The sequence below is a fragment of the Palaemon carinicauda genome, chromosome 19 (assembly GCF_036898095.1).
Source record: "Palaemon carinicauda isolate YSFRI2023 chromosome 19, ASM3689809v2, whole genome shotgun sequence".
NCBI classification, from domain to species: domain Eukaryota; kingdom Metazoa; phylum Arthropoda; class Malacostraca; order Decapoda; family Palaemonidae; genus Palaemon; species Palaemon carinicauda.
The window spans coordinates 128,711,980-128,733,249 of NC_090743.1; the positions used below are offsets into that span (position 1 = coordinate 128,711,980).

Below are 21,270 nucleotides of genomic sequence, written 5' to 3' on the forward strand. Positions count from 1 at the left end.
GGTTGAAAATACACACACCTCTAGAACTGCCCCAAGCAAACAATTAATGTGAGGACTAAACTTAAGAGAAATTAAGTCAACCAATTTTCTATGCCTGAGCAGGCCTACAAATGCTCCTAAATCATGAATGTCTATTTCTCCTCAGTTTATCCATTGTATAATCAATACACACACACAGATTGCCCGGACCATATTTCCGGACAGAGGCTCTTTAACGGTCAGTCATAGCCCCCAAGAGTAGAAGACCTGACCGGTGTTGTCAGCGTCTTGCAAAATCTCAGCTCACAAGAATCTGCTTTTAGAGTATTGCTCCGCCCAGATCAATCACACTTTTCAGAGTTTGCTAGACACATATGCAAGAGAATCAGCTTGGCCAAGAGCCACACCCAACCAAGACAAGCCTTAGTAAACCAATATGGTGATACCTCACGCGGCGTTGAATTATCCTACTCTGAAAATATTAATAAGGTCATGTAAGAAAACTTTATTACCTAGAATATCCTCAAACATATTAAAATTTAAGTTTTTACAAGATAATTAGGGTTTTTATTGGGGATAACAAGAACGCAGTCCCCAGCTACCAAAAATTTCACACTTGAGTTGACCACATTTGGGTCAATCGCAAGGGTCAGCACCACCGGAGTGCAATGGTGAGCCTCGCATTGGGGGAACCACCTCCGTGATCACGGTCACACGGTGTTTCCTGTGCCAGGTGAGTATGCTCTTGCCACTCGCTTGCTTGCTTGCTTGTTTATAGATTGTTCAGTCTACATAGACTGAACACGGGCTCTTGCGTTGGCAGCCCGTCGATCTCGTGTCATATGTTTGCCTCAAGTAAATGAGGCATTCCAAATTGTTTTCCTACCTAAAGGAACTTCCACTCTTGCCACACATCACAGCATCCAAGATGAGGTGAACTGAGTACACTTCTTCTCATATTAGTTTGTATGCAGTAAATTCTTCAAGATGATGTATATAATACATTTAAGTTAATGGGAACGTGCTTGAACCATTTTATAATATAAATAATGCATCTTAGTGAATTATTGTAAAAAGATATTTTGCTTAAGTGATTTTTGAATATCTTTTATTCTTTGTTGACAGCTTAAGTTCTAAACCTTCCCCCCCCCCACCCATAGGGGATTTCCCCTATTCAATATTTAGGAAATCCTTTTAGTTATAATAAATCCTAACGAAGGAAAATGTCTTCTTTTACAAAAAATACATATAGATTTACATACAGGTGGCTGCTATCATACATACACCCCTTGATATATATTGATAGCTAAAGTAACACAAATGGAAAGCTTCACAATTTATAGAATCCAAGATTGTTAAAAAAAAATGAAGATTAATATTAATAATTAAGAGGAAAATTTAATATTCAATAAGTAGATGTCCTTATAACAAGAGCTTTGCATCTTCTCAATATCTAAATAAGTAGATGTCCTAATAATAAGTGATTTGCATCTGCTTGGCTCGATTCGGTAAAGATTACCAGGAGCTTATATCAATCTCCTCAGCATATTACCAGCTTATATCATCTACTAAGCATATTACCCAGCTCATATCATCTACCAAGCATATTACCCAGCTTATATTACCTGCTCCGCATAATACTCAGTTTATATCCTCTGCCCTGCATATTACCCAGCTTATATCATCTGCTCAGCATATTACCCAAGGAAAAAGAAAGCTGTGGAGAGAGCTAAGAAAAACCACATACTGAAGGTCATCTGGTCATGTCGCCCAAGTTAAGTTGAAATCCGTATGGTTATTCAAATTCTCTTTAAACTTCTATCGAAATACTAGTGACAAGCTTTACTGGTTCAGTTAGAAATACTAGACTTAATCCTTGACATGGGTAACTTGTAGATCATTGGAATCTAGTTTTGATAGGCTGAATTAAAGTCAAGCTGTTCAACAGACCATGAATTTTCAGCAATTAATGCAAGTAACAGTCAAATGCTTGATTTTCCTCACTAGAGGATCATAAGTCTCGAGGTAGTCCACATCAGGTGTTAGGCAGAACCCCCTGGCCACAAGTCTTGCTTTGTGTACCCCTACCTCACCTACTTCGACGTATTTTCTTCTGAATACACACTTGCAATCAATCATTTTGTGTCCTGTTGGTCTTGGCACTGTTTTCAAGGAGTCCATGCTTTATAACATTTCATTTCTTGCAGCATTGCAGCTTCTCATTTGTCTTTGTCAGGACAATTGAATGCTTCTTCAACAGTCAATAGGTATTTTGGAAAATGCTGGAAATATGTATTGACCTTGCAACATTGGCACTTCCTTGGTTTCCTCGTCCTTTGGGATCGTTGACAAAAATACGTTCCTCGTCATGGTTCTCTTGATGATTTTCTTGTTTTTCAAGAAATTCTTATTGATTTTCTTTACTGTTTTCAAAATTTTAAGGTTTGTCTTCTTGATTATCTTGATTTTCTTCCCTGTTTTCATTGCTGGTGTTATCATCTGAGAAATGGTTCTCCCAATAGGAGTTGTTATGAGTGTCTGAGTCAGATAAGAAGAAAGTTACTACTTGCTTCTTGGGTGCAGTTTCTACTGCTGGTTCCCTTATCTTGAAAGGGTAAATCTCTTATTTAAAGTCAATGTTAATGGCATTGATCATGACTTGTTTGTTGATGTTCCGCTACTTGAATCCCTTTTGGCTTGGGCAAACCCCCATGTAGACACATCTTTCTGCTTGAACTTCGAGCTTCAGTCTCTCCTTTAGCTTAGCTCAAGCTTCACAGCCAAACACTTTAATCAATTTCAGGTTGTCACATTTGAGGTTTCTCCCATTCCACAGCATGAATAGAATTTTGTTTATGGCAATTGACATTGTTCTATTCTTGATGTAATTTGCATGAAGAATAGTGCGAGAAATTCCTCTCACAACGATTTAACATAACATTTTTGTGTATGCGTCTGTATAACCATAATCTTCCTCTTACCGTTAGGTTATAAGTATTGCGTGTTCATACAGGTTATTGATTGATTTATTATTGAGAATTTTCATATGTCGGGTAATTGGCAAACAGAATTTGTTATTTCGTTTGTGTCTTTATTCATGAAACCGAAATTTGCATGTCTTCGTATTTTGTAGAAGTATGTTCTTAATTGCATATTATGTTAAGAGTTAAAGAACCACATTTTACGAGAGAATGACACTCTTACGTTATTGTTTGTTTCATGCATGACTATGGTTTTAGTATGTAGCATTTCACGTATGGTCAATCACTGTAAAATATGCTTACAAAATGTTAATATAAATTTCAGTTTTAATAAGAAGTTTCGTTTATGTGCTTCTGGCGAATGTGTTGTACCTGTGGTAGTAGTTGAAGGTAACTAGTTTACATCTCGCCAGAGAATCTATCAGTTGAGGTCAAAGGCTAGAACACAACGAGAGCAGTGTTCGCACTATGATTCACCTAGTTCGCGCTCCTCCATAGATGTATGGGCATGACACTACCCATGAACGTATTTGTCACACACCACCAAACAGCTAATTACATTTAAGAAATGTGTTTAAAATTACATGCTGTGTGTTTTGGATTTGTTTTTATGTTGATCTTTGAAATTGTATCAAGGATTTTTGTGTTAATGTAAATCTTGTAGGCAGTCTTACATACTTTGTAATTGTATAACTTGTCTCCTTTCCTCAAATAAAATCTGAATGCATGACGAAGGAGACAGCTTTTTGCTCTGGGCCTCAGGCTCAAACTTTGAGCTGATATGTTATTGGGTGTCGTGGCGGTGGTGGATGTGTGTGTGTGTATAAGATTAGAAGTGGTGATTTACCCTTATTCTTTAAACTTTGTCGTAATTTTGTTAAAGTGCCATTGCCTTATAAAACGGATTTTGAGCGAAGCGAAAAATCTATTTTTGGGTGAGATAGCCATGTCATGCTGATGGAAGGTTCCTATTAGTAGATTCCATGGGATATTTGAACTACGGTGATATTCCTAGAGAATTTACCTTTAGGTCTCCATAATTCTAACTCCTGGCGCGAATATCCTTAAGATTTCTCTTAAGGATATCGCATAAATCAGGGGACGTATATCTTGATATACCACATAGCAATCTTCACCCAGAACAGCGTTTTCGCCTCGAGGGGAAAGAGTGATATATTAGAAGAGGAGTCGTTATCAAGGTTACCCTTCCTCCCATACTACTATTGAGTATCTAGATAGCGCCATATCCAAGATGGCGATTATTCCTTGTAGCATTGAGCATGGTGCTACAGATATAGTAGTTTTGGGAGGGATCCTGCCAAGGCCTTTTCTATAGAAAAGGAGGGCGGGTCCATCAGGACAACATGGCTATCTCACCCAAAAATAGGTTTTTCGCTTCGCTCAAAATCCGTTTTTTGGGCTCAAGCCATGTCGTCATGATGGAAGTTTACCAGAGAATTACTAGAAAGTACTGTATCTGTGGATTTTCATAGGTCTCTTAGCCTTGGGACAATTTTTCTAAGGTCATCTGGACCATTAAGACAAATGACTTTACTGTTATCCGTCATTACCACTAATCATAGACAGTGTTAGTGCTTCCGGCCCCCTGCAGGGAAGAGTCATATTAGACAGTAGAAAAGGGGCCTCAAGGTTAGCATATATTGTATGAACAAACACAAGTATCCACCTGAAATACAAACGGTCTCACGGTTTGAATATATTGTCAGAACAATATCAGTGTCAACTATATCCATTGTTTGTAAGCATACTATGAAATGAGGTTTACTTAAATAAATAATTAAGAGAACTCTGGCATATTTAATGTGCAAATTGCAGGGCACAATAGGACGCAATTACATTCTATTAGACATTTATTTCAAATAAATGATTAAATGGAATAACGAGTGTAACGAATGTAACGGGTTAAAGGAATTATACGTGCAACGTACAGAAAATATTTTTCCTCCCTGAAAAGGAAGGAATGATGAGTGCCACTCTAAAACTAAAAATTTTGATAAATTTTTCCAATATAAATTCTGTAAATGTTGTATACTATCAACACTGTGTACTATGTACACACGGCACAAGAGTTATCTGTATAATTCCACACTGAGATTTTGAACAGTCTTAGTGTCACCATGGTGCCACTCATTTGAAAGGTATCACACTGGAAGTGTCAACCTTTTTCACCTTAATTGATAGTCCTAATATATTAATTGTTCATCGCAGCACTAGACGACAGGTTTTAATACACTACCTGCCGTCACCACATAATGCCTCAGTTCATGGACTTGTTTAGCGTAGTGTTTGTAGAACACTCTGGATGATTTCCATCCAGTATATGAGCGAAGACGCTCAAAGTCCATATACTGTAAAAAGTTCAGTGATGAAGCAATTTTCCTCGGATCATGACCTGCGTGTGTACTGTCTGGATCCGCTTTGCGAATAAAGTAGGTGAGCTTCACACTCAGTTGTTTTAGGGATAAGTCTGATCCTGAGGTTTCTCTTTTGAAGAGCTGTCCTCCCCTGAAGTCTGAAGTTCTACAAAGATAGACCTTTAGACACTCTACGGGACATAGAGAGACATCTTCCTTCAGAGGGAAGATTCTCCAGGGACCCATCTTTTAGTGGGTAGCTCGTTCTTGGCGAGAAAAGCTTGATCAGGAAAGAAATTCAGTTCTCCCACTTCTGTGAACTGAATGTGGCCCTCATTTCTTAACAGGGCTACTATTTCACTAACTCTAGCCCCTGAGGATATAGCGAACAGGAAAATAACCTTCTGGGTTAGATCCTTGAGAGAACAATCTTCATTGTTCACAGATGAAGCATAATGTAGGACCTTGTCCAAAGACCATGAAATGGGCTTCAGAGGAGCCGTAGGCCTTAGACTAGCGCATGCCTTCGGGATCTTGTTAAAGATTTCGTTCGTCAGATCCACTTGAAAGGCATCTAGAAGAGGTCTAGTCAAGGCTGACTTACACGTAGTTATCGTGTTAGCTGCCAGACCTTGATTATGAAGGTGGATAAAGGACAGACAGAAGTCTATTGAAATTTCGTTCGGTCCTTTTTCTTTAACAAAAGCAACCCACTTTTTTCCAAGACGATTCATATTGTCTTCTGGTTAACTTGGACTTGTATTCTTCTAAGAAGTCTATACTGCCTTTTGAGATCCCAAATCTTTTCTTAACCGCTAGGGTGAGAAAATCATGAAATGAAGGTTTTGGGTTCTCTGTGATGAATCGAAGACAGTTAACTTCTGAACCTGTTGAAATAGTGCTGGGTTCAGTACAAGGGCCAGCATCAGCCTCAGTTCCCTCACTAAGGGGGAACCAGTTGCTCCTGGGCTATTTGGGAGCCACTAGAGCTGCCGTTCCTTAGAAGGATCTCAGCATGTTGAGGACCTTCGGCAGGAGATTGCATGTAAGGAACAGGAAATTCCGGGTCCATCCGTTCCAAACTAGGGACATGGCGTCCGTTACCTTCTCTAGAGGGTCCTCGTATGGGGCTACATATTGAGGTAGTTTCTTGATGACGCTCGTCACGAAGAAGTCCATCTGCAGTTTCGGGACTTGTTCCAAGATGGAAGAGAATGAGTCTGCATCTGTGGGCCATTCTGACTCTATCGGCTTGAGCCTGAGAAAAGCCTCCGCTGTCACATTGCGGATCATTTGTAAGTGAACTACTGATAGGTGCCGTTTCTTTAGGCAAGGGATAGCTAATATCGCTTAGATCATCTGGGACGATCTCGAGCCTTGTCGGCTCAGACGTCTCGCTATCACTTCGCTGTCCATGGCTTCCAAAATGTTGATGAGAAGAGCCTTGAACAGAGATGACCAAGACCCTTGGACTATCTTTTGATGGGAGTGAAATCCCCATTATTCCGTCGAGACATCCATGTGGATGATAATCGATGGTAGAGGTGGTTGCAAGGGCACGGTCCTCATTAGGCTCTTGGCCTTCAACCATGGGTTGAGAAGTGATCAAAGTAAGGCCTATATTGGTCATTTTAGATCTCTTCGAGCGTTGATGCGTTATCTTCACCAGACTCCTGACACATCTTTCAGCTGTGCTCTTAGCACTGGGTCTGTCACTGCTGCAAACTGGAGAGAGTTCAGTACTCTTTCCTGTTAGCGTCTTGAAATCCTGTCGGATTACAGTAGTTTCTTGACCAACCCTGCGATCTCCTTCTTCCCTAAAAGAAAGGAGAGACAATGTGACATCAGGTTCCAATGGACTTTAAGTCATTGAAACCTTTGAGCTGGAGAGAGTCGAGACTTCTTGAAGTTGATTTTGCATCCCAGAAGTTCCAGGAACTGGGTAACTTCCTTGGATGCTTGCAGACCAGCCTCTTTGGGTGCTGCCCGCACCAGCCAGTCGTCCAGGTACTTTGTTACCTGAACAGTTTCTAGGCGTGGTTGTTGCACGACTGCGTCTGCCAATTTCGTGAAGATACTTGGGACTATGTTTAGTCCGAAGAGTATGGCTCTTAGAACATACTTTATCTTCTGAAACTTGAATCCTAGGTAGGAGGAGAGGGGGCGACTGACTAGAAGATGCCAATAGGCATTTGTCAGGTCTATCGAGACTGTGAACGCCCCTTTCTTCAATAGGGTCCTTATGTGCAGAAGGATTAACATCCTGAACTTGCTGTTTCTTATGAACTTGTTGAGTGGCAACAAGTCCAGAATGACTCTGAGTTTTCTTGAGTCCTTCTTGGGATCACAACACAGACTTCCCTGGAATTTAATGGACTTTGCTTTCCTTATAACCTGTACGCTCAAGAGCTGTAGGGTATACTCTTCTAATACAGCGTTGAAGTGTTGGAAGAGTTGAGGAAATAATGGTAGAGATATGTCTAGTTTCCGTCCTAGTACAATCTTGATTAGGCCTTGGGCCCAAGGATCAAAGGTCCAACGATCCTAAAATTGTTGGAGCCTCCCTCCTACCGGAAGCGTCTCCTTGCTTTGATTGATCGGAGGGTTTACCTCCTCAACCGCCTACCTAGGGCACCGCTGTCATAGAAACTGTGGGATGTTGTTGGGCAGGCCGAGGGAAAAGTATAGGCTTTTTCGTCTTCCTTTTAGGTTGGGGACCCACATCCGGGAAAGACTTCCTCTTTGAAGAGATGCCCCACTTCTGTAGAAGGTTCCTATTCTCCGTGATGGCTTTCTCGACCACCTCTTTGACTACATCGTTTGGGAAGAGGTCTTTACCCCAGATGTTTGAAGATATCAGCTTCCTGGGTTCATGTTTCACTGTTGCAGCAGCGAACAAGAACTCTCTACAGGCACTCCTAGCCTTCGTAAAAGCATATAGGTCTTCTACTAAGGTGGCCATATGCATTTTGGCCAAGACCATGAGCATGTCGGGGGTACTTCGTTGGCCTACACACATCTCTATGCAGTTTTGTAGGGATAAAGAGGCAGCAAGTCTCTCCTTCTTCTCTTGTTCCTTGCACAAGAGAAACTCCAAAATTTCAGGGAGATTATCGCTAAACTGTCGTCCAGCGACGTCCGCGTCCAGTTTCCCTACTGAGAAGGTTAGGTGGACTTCCTTCCATTCCTTCTCCAGCATGGGTAAGGCTAGTGACAGAGGCCTGCACTCCTCAAGTGCAGGGCATGGTTTGCCTGCCTCCACTGCCTTGGCAACAGATTTAAATGTCTTCCACATAAAGGGGAATGCTATTGAAGCAGGAGCAAGAAAGGTAGGGCGTTTCTTTCTCAAGGCGGATACTTTCGATACCGAATAACCCGCCTTTCTCAGGCTACTTAACAAGAGAGCCTGTGCCTTATCGTGGTCGAAACCATGACTTCCCCCGATTCTGTCTCCTCTTTTGATATTGGTTCATGCTTCAGTCGAATGAAGCAATCAGGGAAAGCGTTAAAGCTTGGCCAAAACTGGATATCGTCTAAGGGGACAGCTCCCATCTTCTCTGAGATATAGAGTTTGACGTTCAAAATCGGCATAACCTCCGCATACCTCCAGGGATTGGTTTTGGAGCAGGTCGGGAGGTCTTGGTCTCTCGGTCGCTTGAATGACCCTCGGGAGGCGATAAGTGGAGCTTCACTGAGCTCTCTCTTGGATTTCGCTTCCCTTGCTCGCCTCGTTTGCGAATGTTCTCCATTAAATCCATAAGATGGGCCAGCGCCTGGCTCGTGTTGTCCAATGGAGGGGCAGAAAGTGAAGACGTCGAGGGTAACGGCTCCGGGGCCGGCAGAGATGGAAGAAGGTGCCTCCCCGCCAACCGTCTCGATGGTAATTTGGACGCAGGGAGGTGCGAGTCGTGCTTGGGGCACAACCATTTCACTACCCGCTTTCAGGAACAGTAAACTATGCATCCTATCGTTAGGTAGGTATGGCTCCTGAGAGTTTTCCTGGAGCCCTCTTACCCATTTGCGTAGCTTTTTACGTGCTGCATCCCTAGACACTGTTGACTTGGGGTCATCAAAACCTTCGGTCACTAAGGTCCGGCGGATATTGCTGACTTAAGGGTCCCTATATTGCAGGGATTCGGTAATAATGGTGCAGGGGGCATGAGACCTGCATGCTGTATGACCGTAGAAATACTTACTCTTAAGATTGCAGAAGATCGCATCGCATGTAATCTGGGGTTTCTTCGGTAAAGAAAGGAAAACAAAATGAGTATACGATTGTTTATCTTACATGATAAACAAATATGCAATTATTCATATTTCAATCATTATAGCTTAGGATAGTAATCAAGAAAGAAATAGGGAAACACATACTTGTGTATCCCTCCCAACCAATTGCTGTAACCTCCCCCCAATATTGAAGATAAAGAATTTCCTTTATCAGGGTAACTCGAAAGAGAAGGGTTCTAACCCCTAAGGATAGAAGAAGTGTACACTACCACTGACCCCTCTGATTATTTAATATTGTGGGGTAAGTATTAACTGATTTCCAATCAGAGTATTGAAGGAATTCTATTCTTTCAATATAGGTTCGGTCTCAGCAAAAGCCTTTACAAGGGTACACAAGATATGTTAGAAATAAACTACTGTATAATAATACTACAGTTTTCTGTTTGCAGTATATACTATATTGCAAATATACTAGCTACTGTATAATCATATACTGTAGTTCAGCCAGTGTGTTGCTGGCATGGCTAGCACCTGGTGGCACGGTCCGGCCGGCATCTCGCCGACTGCACAAGAAATTAGAAAAGACACATACTTGTGTATCCCACCCAGCCAATTGTTGTGACTTTCCCTTCCAATATTAAAACTATAGAGCTTCCTGATCAGGGAAGCTCAAAGATAAGGGTTCTAACCTTTAGGGATAGATAGTGTACTACCACTGACCTTTCTAAATATTTAATATTGTGGGGTAAATTGTTGACTGATTTCTAATCAGAGTATTGAAGGAATTCTATTCTTTCAATATAGGATTGGTATCAGCAAAAGACTGGGTAAGGATACACAATATATGTTGGAAAATAACTACTGTATAATATATACAATAGTTTTCTATCTGCAGTATATACTCTACTGCAAATATACTGGCTACTGTATAATCATATACCGTAATTCAGCCGGCATATTGCCGGCAGAGCTAGTCCCTGGCGGCACAGTCCGGCCGGCATATGGCCAGCAGGTTTGTATACGGCAGCACTGGTAGAGTCGGCATGCCGCCGACTGAGTAAGTACCTGACAGCGCCGGCCCGGCCATCAGCATGGCCAGCAGGTTTGTACCCGGCGGCACCGTTACAGTCGGCATGCCTCCGACTAAGTAAGTACCTGACGGCGCCGTCCTGGCTAGCAGCAGCACTAGCTCAGAGAGAGAAAGCATGGAGTGAAGGACTTCCTTATCACAATGTATGATTACACTAAATAAGGACGTAAGTATATAAACTTACTGCCTTCCTCCAGAAGGAAGGTTCAAATGGAAGGGGAGAATGCATCATTTAGGCTTCCATCCAGCCGCAAAGACCGTTGACAGGACTGTGGATGGCAGTCCATGGGAGGACTCAAGAACCTTCAGCAGCAGAGGGGTCTCCCACCGGCAGCCGCCATAGCCGGCACAACCTTCCCGGATCCTATGTCCGTAAGAGAAAGACTGAGTTGCTAAACAGCTGCTTAAGTAGGAGCCCGGCCGCCCCCGCAACCCGCCGGCAAGCGGTAAGATTGCAGGACGACGGCCACAAGGAATGCGATGTCCAAGTCATCGCTAAAGGACAGAGGGGGTAGGGAAAAGGGTCCTGTATGAAGTGTGGAAGGAGGCAGCAGGGTTGCCGGTCCTACCACACAACGAAGAAACTCTATTTCAATATCGGCGCTGTCCTAGAAGGCAGAAGAATACCTATTCTTCAACCTAGGGTCTGCTAATAGAGTTAAGGGGGAGGCGGCAGGCTTGCCGTCCCCTCTCAACCTGAGAGAGACATCATTTCAGTGTCGGAGCCATCCTAGGCAGCAGAAGAATGTATATTCTTCAGCCTAGGGTCTGCGAGCACAGGACTAGTCTTCTAGACCGCAGGAGAGAAGGTGGCGGCATCATACAACCACTTCAAGTGCAGCCTAGGGAGCTCTAGCCTCCTATGTCGGCGGCTAAGGCCAGCAGGGGAGTGGCTACTCACCCTGCCGGCTGGCCACCGGCAAAAGACTGAATACTCTAAGGTTCTGTCAAAAACCCAATGTCAGCTATCTTCCGGCCAGGGAAAGAAACAGAAAACACTAGCCTAGTCAAGCCGGAGTGTCTACTCAATGGCAAGACCAAGATAGGGTTTTAGCCTATGGCTACACTCAGAGGGAAGGAGAGATTACCCTTAAATCTCCACAGGAGACAAGTATCGAGTTATATAATTCTAAGAGATGTACTATCTCCCATTGAATTAATAAGACGATACACGAGGGTAAACGGGGATAATGTCTGAAAGTATACTACATCGCCTAGGCTAGCTAGCCTAAGCAAGACGAGATCTCGGTTACCTAAATCACCGAAACTCTAACCTATATGATCGACAAAAGGAAGAGGAAATTATGCATAAAATAAATATATTTACAAGTATAATTGTGCCTAAATAGCTTTCACAATTTATTATTGCTATTACAACCGGGAATCGTTCTGCTAACTAAATAACTCTTGCATAATGAACCATAACACCCATGGTGCCTCTGGTGACAGGCCTAGCTCCTAACACAATTAATTACTCTAATTTCAATGTGGAACAGGAGCTAAAAATTATACATTGTAAAGAATCAATACTCAACTTTCCAGAGGCCAAAACAGCTGGGGGTTGCATAATAATCCTCACAAAATCAATAAAAAAGAAGAGATCAAAAGGGAACACCACCGTGTGAATTCGCTACAAAAATAGGAATAACCGCCATCTTGGATATGGCGCCATCTAGATACTCAACATTAGTATGGGAGGAAGGGTAACCTTGATAACGGCTCCCCTTCTAATTTGCCACTCTTCCCCCTCAAGGCGAAAACGCTATTCGGGGTGAAGATTGCTATGTGTCGTATCAAGATATACGTCCCATGATTTATGCGATATCCTTAAGAGAAATTTTAAGGATATTCGCGCCAGGAGTTAGAATTCTGGAGACCTAAAGGTAAATTCTCTAGGAATATCACTGTAGTTCAAATATCCCTTGGAAGCTACTTATAGGAACCTACCATCAGGACGACATGGCTTGAGCCCAAAAATCCCTTGAGTTTGTCTTTGCATAATCACTCATTTATGTAAAATTTAACTTTTAGCTATTAAACTAAGTTTGACTACAATTTGACAAGTGCATTTCGATATCCTCCACTGATTTAAGTTCTTGTTTTAATGCATAGTTGGTAATTAAGAATCGATCTAATACTTACTTAACATCAAGGTGTTCATAGTAAGAAGTTTGTGCAACTTATAGAAAACGAGGCTACAAACTGCGGTCCTCTAAGGTCGGAAAATCTACCCGTGAGTACTTACGAGAGAGAGAGAGAGAGAGAGAGAGAGGGAGAGAGAGAAAAACAAACTTGTCTCGTTGTATCTTATTGAGACTTACGAACTGAGTCCATGTCAGTAGAGACTGCTCAGTAGATGAAAGGACTTGGATTGTAGTCCTATTATTGGGAATTATATGACTGTAGTACTATTGAATATCGGTTATACTAATTAATAGTTTATTGGGGGAGAGATATCTCCCGTTATTCCTTAGAAGCCGTAAAGGGAGCAGTAGTAGTTGTTACGAAAAGACATTTGTAGCGGCTTTTTAGTCAGTAACAACATTAAGTATATAGTCCACTTTATCCATCATTCTTTCACCACAAATGGCTTCAGTCCAGAATTTGTGAGGTACTCCAGACTCTATTATCATGCATCTTGAGGCGATAACAGGATTGTCAGACGTCTCTCTATTCCCTTCTCTATTAGAGAAACCGAGAATTCCTCGCCGACATACTCTCCTCCATTATCAGTGTGGAGGCATTGCAAAAGTCTGTTGTGTTTCCTCTCTGCCTTGTCCATGTATTCCTTGAATTTCTCCATTGTTTCACTTTTCTTCTCCATTATAGCAATTCCACTGTACCTTGAATCGCGGTCTAAAAAGGTAGCAAAGTAGTGGCTTCCACTTGCATTCGATGATGCTCAGGAATCTTTCAAACATCACTATGTACTATTTCCAGTACTTCACTACTGCTTGATTGACTTGCAGGCATTGGCTTATTTTTGGACTTACCTTCCATGCATGTTGTGTAGTACAGTATTCAAGTTTTCCCATTGCTTCACAAACTTTGGGTAAGGGTAGTACAAGTCAATATCTTCTCTGCCACAAATTTATCGTTGCTCTATTTCCTGTGACTTCTATATCTTCATTCTTATTAAAATTTCTTTCCTTTCCTTGAAAATTTTTCTTACCTTTGCACTAATACATCTTCGATGCCTAATTCCAGTATCCTTTCAGAAATACTTCTTTTACATCTTTTACTTGTTTGATACCTTTGTAGGTAACTAACTTAAAACCCTTTTCATAGAATATCCTTTCAGACATTAGGTTTTGATCTAGATTTGGGGCATATTATACTTCTTGTAATTTCAACTCATATCCACCATACTGGTCTTTCATTTTCATAATCACTTTTCCTCTACCTAGAACTGAAGACTTCTTGCCATTGCCTCATTTTACGTTACCTGTGATGCTACTATCAAAATCAACAACTATGTCTTTATGAGGTGTTATGTGATCACTAGCACCAGAATCCAAGTTCCATATTAATCTTCTTTCACTGGTGACTTGTTCACAATAGCATTCACTTTTTCTGTCATTTCCCTTCCATTTTCAATTACTGAAACAATTGCCTTTGTATCTGTTCTGGTTTTGGCAACCTTCCCTGATAGCTCCTCTTCTTTGGATTCACTTTCATGGTCTTTATCACTGTCATATTGTGCTTTCTTCCCTGATATTCTTTTCCTGCTTCTTTTATTTTGTCTGTCCTCAGAATTGTGTCTTCTTTCTTCTGTCTCTTCTTTCTTCCTTATCTCCTTTTTCTTCAAATTTTTTACAGTATCTTGCTATATGTCCAGGCTGGCTACAAGCATAGCAGAGAAATCTTTTGTCCTCTCTCTTAAAGCCTCTTGCGCCTTCTTCTCTTTCATAACTTGTACTTGAATTTCCATCTTCTTTTCTTGAATCTCTTCTGAGGTTCATTTTATAAACTAAAAGGTTTTCTTCTTTTCTTGCTTCGATTTATTTTGCATCTCCTCAAAAAGCAGCACTGACTTTACAGTTTTGATATTTAAATCTTCAATTTTTGAGAACTGTGATTTTAACATAATTTGATTTTTGGGAATATGTTTAAGACCTCTCAGCACAAACGCAGCTACCATTAAGTTTCAAAATTGAGCTACTTCTTCCCCTAAAGCTGCATTTACATCCCTGCCCAATCAGTATACATACGCTATATATTCCTTCATTGACATTTCTTCAGTTTTTCTGCAGTTACACAGTTCTTCAAGCACATCAACAATTTGAAATGTATCCATTTTTGTGTGGATATCACTTAAAATATCCCATGCTTCATTTGCTTTGTTATATTCAATGATGTCGTCCTGATCTAAATTATCCATTTGTTGTGTTTATATAACTCGGTGCATCGTTATTTCTTTGAAGTTGCATTTGCGTCCAGTCGTCTTGATCGTCAGCATATCCTGGATCTATACATTCCCACCACCTCTTCTGAGTGAGAGGGGCTTTAGTTCTCTTCGCCCAAAGGAAATAATTTGATTCTTTCAGAATTTCATGCCTCTTTTTTTTCTGTCTTAACCCGCCATTTTGTGTACTTCTCTGCTTCACGGCACCCTTGTAGTTCAGTCCTTCAATGGTGTAGTACAGGATGTTGTTCTACTTCCAAGTTTTCTCCTTTTTTCTATGATATTTATTTCACAGTTGGAAATCTGGGAGCATCCTGGGCCCATAACATGGTAAAGTTTGATTTTTAGTTGTTTGATATTTCTTTTAATTTAATTCATATTCTTTCTAATATACTTTCTATCTACCTTCATACTCGGATTAACAAAAACACCTTTATACTCGTTGTGTTTTAATGTCCAACTGAGGTTTCAAGGTACGGGTGACAGGACAACACACTACAGTTTCGTCTCGCCATATGGGGCGGGTCAAATAATAAAAAAAAAAACTGAGAATCACATAATCAGATTATTTTAACATGCATGATAATGGATAGGCCCCCAGCGTGTACAGAATACCACTAACATAAACTTTCACACCTAACCTACAAGCCTTGTCCTTATCTGCGACCCAGGTATTCTTAACAATAGGGTTGAAAATAAGGAAGTTACGGGGCATGGCCGGCATCATACACACACCCCTACAACTGCCCCAAGCAAACAATTAATGTGAGGACTAAACTTAAGAGAAATTAAGTCAACCATTCTTTTATGCCTGAGCCAGCCTACAAATGCTCCAAAATCATAAATGTCTAATTCTCTTCAGTTTACCAACTGTATAACCAATACATACACACACAGATTGCCCGGACCATATTTCCGGACAGGGGCTCTTTAACTGTCAGTCATAGCCCCCAAGAGTGGAAGACCTGACCAGTGTGGTCTTACGAAATCTCTGCTCACAAGAATCTGCTTTCAGAGTATTGCCCCGACCAGAGCAATCTTTTCAGAGTTTTCTAGACACATGTGCAAGAGAATCAGCATGGCCAAGAGCCATACCCAGCCAAGACAAGCCTCAGTATAACCAATAGGGTGATACTTCACACGTTGAATCATCCTACTGGACCTACTCTGAAAATATTAAAGAGGTCATGTATGAAAACTTTATGATCCGGAATGTCCTCGAACATATTAAACTATTTTAGTTTTTACAAGATAATTAGAGATTTTATTGGGGGATAGCGCGAACGCAGTCCCCCGCTACCAAAAATTTCGCACCCGAGTTGACCACATTTGGGTCAATCGCAAGGGTCAGCACCACCGGAGTGCAATGGTGAGCCTCGCCTTGGGGGAACCACCTTCGTGATCATGGTGTCCCCTGTGCCAGGTAAGTATGCTCTTCCCATAAATCACAGCATCCAAGCTGAGGTGAACTGAGTAAACGTCTCCTCATATTAGTTTGTATGTAATAAATTCTTCAAGTTTATGTATATAATACATTTAAGTTAATGGGTACGTGCTTGAACCATTTTATAATCTTATAAATAATTATATCTTACTGAATTATTGTATACAGATATTGAAAAGAGATATTTTCCCCAAGTGATTTTCAAATATCTTTTATTCTTTGTCTGTTGACAGCTTATGTCCTAATGGAGATTTCACCTATTCAAAGTTTTGGAAAACCTTTGTTATAATAAATCCTAATGAAGGGAAATGTCTTCTTTACAAAAAATACATATAGATTTACATACAGGTGGCTGCACTCATACATACACCCCTTGATACATAGATAGCCAAAGTAACACGAATGGAAAGCTGCATAATTTATAGAATACTCAATATCTAACAACTAGCTGTCCTGATATTTGGCCTACGGGCTGACCAAAGGAAAGGCCTGTGCCAACATGAGTTGGCTGTAATACACACTACGATGTCCTGATAATAAGTGATTTGCATCTGCTTGGTTCGGTTCGGTACAGATAACCAGGTGCTTATAGCATCACCTCAGTATATTACCAGCTTATATCATCTACCAAGCATATTACCCAAGTAAAATGAAAGCTGTGGAGAAAGCTAAAAGAAACCACAAACTAAATGTCATCTGGTCAAGTCGCCCAAGTTCAGTGGAAAGGCGTATGCTTATTTTAAAGTGACAAGCTTTACTGGTTATCAGTTAGAAACACTAGACTTAATCCTTGACATGGTGTACTTGTAGATCAATGGAATTTAGTTCTGCTCTTAACAAATTATTCTTAGTTTGCACGCAATATATTATTCAAATATTTAAGTATATTATATATTTGCTGTGGATTAAAGATGCCTAAAACTTATCATAAGCACAAATATAATTCAATAAATGAACGACCATTTTATGTTAACTTCTTATTGGATTTTTTGTAAAAGACAGTGAAGTAATATAACATTCTAGTGCCGATTCAAATCCTTTGAGGGGCTGGGGAGGAAACAATGGAGCGCATATTTACTTGTAGGACAAAGGTGACCCAACACAGGCAATGACTTAATAATAAGAGCCATGGAGATAAGGCAAGTATATGAATTAGGAAGAATAAATTCCTATTAGGTTATTTTGCATCAAATTATGTCCAATACGTAGTTAAAAAAATCTCACACTAGATCAAGTAGTGTGACCACTGTTTCTTCAATTGGATTGATTATCGTGCTTTAAAGGGTTCACAGGCCACTCCTTAATGACTGAGGCAAGGGAGAGTGACAATGCACTAAAGACAGTATATTATCCCCAAAGACTGACCTTATATACTTATGATCAATGCCCGAGCCCCCTCTCCATCAACCTATGAATTTTTTCTTCTACTGTTAATTGCCCAAAGCTTTTCTCTGGACAGGTTTTTTTTTTTTTTTTTTTTTTTTTTTTTTTTTTTTTTTTTTTTTTTTGACAATATACCATGGCCCCATAGAACCTGGAACAAGGCTAGGACAAGGGAGGGCCAGGCAAGGGCAAGGGCTACTGATGAATCCGCAGGTAGGTCAATAGCTAGGAGGATTAATGCTACTGGAGATGCCCTGACTCAGAGTTCGGTGCTACTATAGCGTGAGGTCTACCGCCATATGTCACCTACCCAGGTGGAGGGTGAGGTCTACCGCGTGACCAGCGTCCCAGAGGCCCGCACCTAACCATCGAATATGTGAACTGCCCAAATCCATCAAAAACGTGACCTGTCCATAAAAGAGGAAGCAAATGGAGCTCCTAAATCAGTTTTCCCCTCGGCCTAAAAGAGATATCAATTGAGCGATCGTGGTTGGACGCTAAAACGATGATTCTGAAGAGAATGCGAGGTGTTGTTCGTCAGCTGCTCCAGTCTCATCTTGATCATTTTTGCTGGAAGGCGATGAGAAAAAATTCCAATGATCTATTTGTGTCATTCTTAGATGTACGAAGTGTGTATCGCTAGATTAACCTGTTTGATGAAAGAAGACTGTATCGCTAGAATAAATGTATGGAAATATATGATAACCTGTTTGATGTACGAAGAATGTATCGCTAGAATAAATGTATGGAAATATATGATACCATGTTTGATGTACGAAGAGTGTATCGCTAGAATAAATGTATGGAAATATATGATACCATGTTTGATGTACGAAGAGTGTATCGCTAGAATAAATGTATGGAAATATATGATACCATGTTTGATGTACGAAGAGTGTATCGCTAGAATAAATGTATGGAAATATATGATACCATGTTTGATGTACGAAGAGTGTATCGCTAGAATAAATGTATGGAAATATATGATACCATGTTTGATGTACGAAGAGTGTATCGCTAGAATAAATGTATGGAAATATATGATACCATGTTTGATGTACGAAGAGTGTATCACTAGAATAAATGTATGGAAATATATGATACCATGTTTGATGTACGAAGAGTGTATCACTAGAATAAATGTATGGAAATATATGATACCATGTTTGATGTACGAAGAGTGTATCCTAGAATAAATGTATGGAAATAATGTTTATTTTTACCTTTATTCCTTTTTTTTTCAATGTAATTAGATCCAATTATCTATTTCAGTCATTTCTAAGATATGTTTAAATTAAGCGTTTATTGCTTAAACAAATGTACGAAATGTGTTTTATCTACGAGGGACGAATAACTCAGCAGTAGACCTCACGCTATAGTGCTAACGGGAGGTAGATCTCACGCTATAGTGTGGTAGACCTCACGCTATAGTAGCACCCAGAGTTCTTACCTGAACCCATGAAGCCAGGCTTACAAGTCAAACTGTCAGTTCTCGGTTCCCAAGTTAATCTCCGACAGGTAAAAAGGGTCTTGGAGCCAAAGATACATACGGAGCTATTGTTATTGTTAATCATTTACTGTCTCTTTTATACATTTTTATCTTTATGATACCTTTCATGTAAAATTCTTAAACTTGGTTTATTAATAATTTTCAATTTCGAGAACAATAACAGAAAAAAAAAATCCATACGCGAATAAATCACTTACTACTCTGGAAGATGGATTAAATAGGATTTGATTGAGGCCATGATAACACAAAACTGCCTTCCTTTAGGCAAAAATCAGTAACAACAGTTGTGATATTATCACAAGCTATATTCAATGTAATTCATAGAGGGCTGTAAAGTGTAACGACTTTACTGTAGTTCAATATTCCAAGGAGTTTGTAATAAATTCACCAATAAGTTAAGCAACAAGTTTAACATTACTTTTTTCTGATAAAGCAATACAAGAAGGAGCCATCACTAATGAAAAGCACAAGAAAATAGTTACCGTCTATAAACAAAGGTCTGAACAGAACCGACTCTAAGTTCCATTACACTGTCGGAGATTAAATTGGCAATCGAAAACTGACAGTTTGAATGGTAAGCCTCGCTTCACTTAATCCGGGTCAGGGCATCTCCAGTCATTTTTCCTCCAAGATCTACATGTTCCCCCAAACACCTCTCCCCACCCATACATCCCTAGTTCACAAGGAAGGGGAGGATGCAAACACTACTTGAAAACTATCGTTATTGAGCAAGTCTCGAACTGCTGGCAGGTCTAATAAATTACTAACTTGGGGCGTTTTCAATAGGCTACCACAACCAGGAACTAAGTAAGAAGAGGAAAACTGAATATGAAAATCTAAAAATACATGGTGCAGTAACTCACAAGAATGAGTTATATCACCCTTTTAATTGCCTAATGGCATATGGGAATGAGAAAAGGCTCCCAAATGGTTATAGACACCAAGAACTAGCTAGTAATTTCTTGGAATTCTTTAACAAAATAAAAAGTAGGATTATCTTTTGTGGAGATTTCTTATCAGGTTAGTGGTAGTGCTGAACCATATACATAAATAAGATTGACAGGATTTATCAAAGTAACCTGCGATAAATGTTATTAGGATTATTAAGCGTAAATATGGGAATTGTCCAATTGATTCAATTCATATACCTGAGGTGGTAAGAGTAAAAATACTTTTCAAATCTTGTGGACATAATTTAATAAAAAAATAGTAAATACATGTGTTAGAGAGTGTAAGCTGATACAGTTACACCATTTCGGAAAGGCGCTCACAATTATTAGGACTTCATACAGACCTGTTTTGAATCCATCCTCCATGTCAAAAATGCTAGAATATGTAATTCTTTAATAACTAGCTAGTAATTTGGGAAGAATACTGGTATAAGTATTGCCTGATAAGCAGTTAGCATACAGGCAACTAAATTCTACAGAGATCACTATATAATCTAGAAATGATATACGAGGACAAATGTGGCATCCTAATTTCAAAATCCTAGTGCTGCTTTTTGACACAGTTGTGCAAGAGCTATTAAATTCTTCACAAGTCATTGGTGTTATTGATGAAGCTTTTGAGAATTTATTGGTGTTGATGATGAGGCTTTTGTGAATGCAAAATATCTTTTGGTTGAAAGAAACTTGTGTACAAATTGGAAATTCATATTCATCATCATCATATCTTATCGTACCAATGTCAAACCCACAGGAGGGTGTTGTTGAATACCTCTCAGAGGACTTAATCAGAGGAATGAGGTCACAGTGGGCCTATCGTAGGAGTGTTCCACTGTTTGTTGTGTTGCCCCACATGGGTCTTCAGGATTGCTGGCAGTTATCTCCAGTTTTGTCCTCTTTTACCCTTGCCCTGTCTAGGGTTACCGGGT

At 40.2% G+C, this 21,270-nt stretch overlaps 2 non-coding genes across 2 annotated transcripts; both read right to left on the reverse strand.

Annotated features, from left to right (window-relative positions):
- Positions 1-549: 549 nt before the first annotated feature.
- LOC137659372 (U1 spliceosomal RNA) lies at positions 550-720 on the reverse strand. The gene has a single exon (XR_011047501.1). It is a non-coding gene; the product is annotated as a U1 spliceosomal RNA (small nuclear RNA).
- A 15,605-nt stretch (positions 721-16,325) lies between these two features.
- Positions 16,326-16,488, reverse strand: LOC137659351 (U1 spliceosomal RNA). The gene has a single exon (XR_011047483.1). It is a non-coding gene; the product is annotated as a U1 spliceosomal RNA (small nuclear RNA).
- Between the last annotated feature and the right edge of the window lie 4,782 nt (positions 16,489-21,270).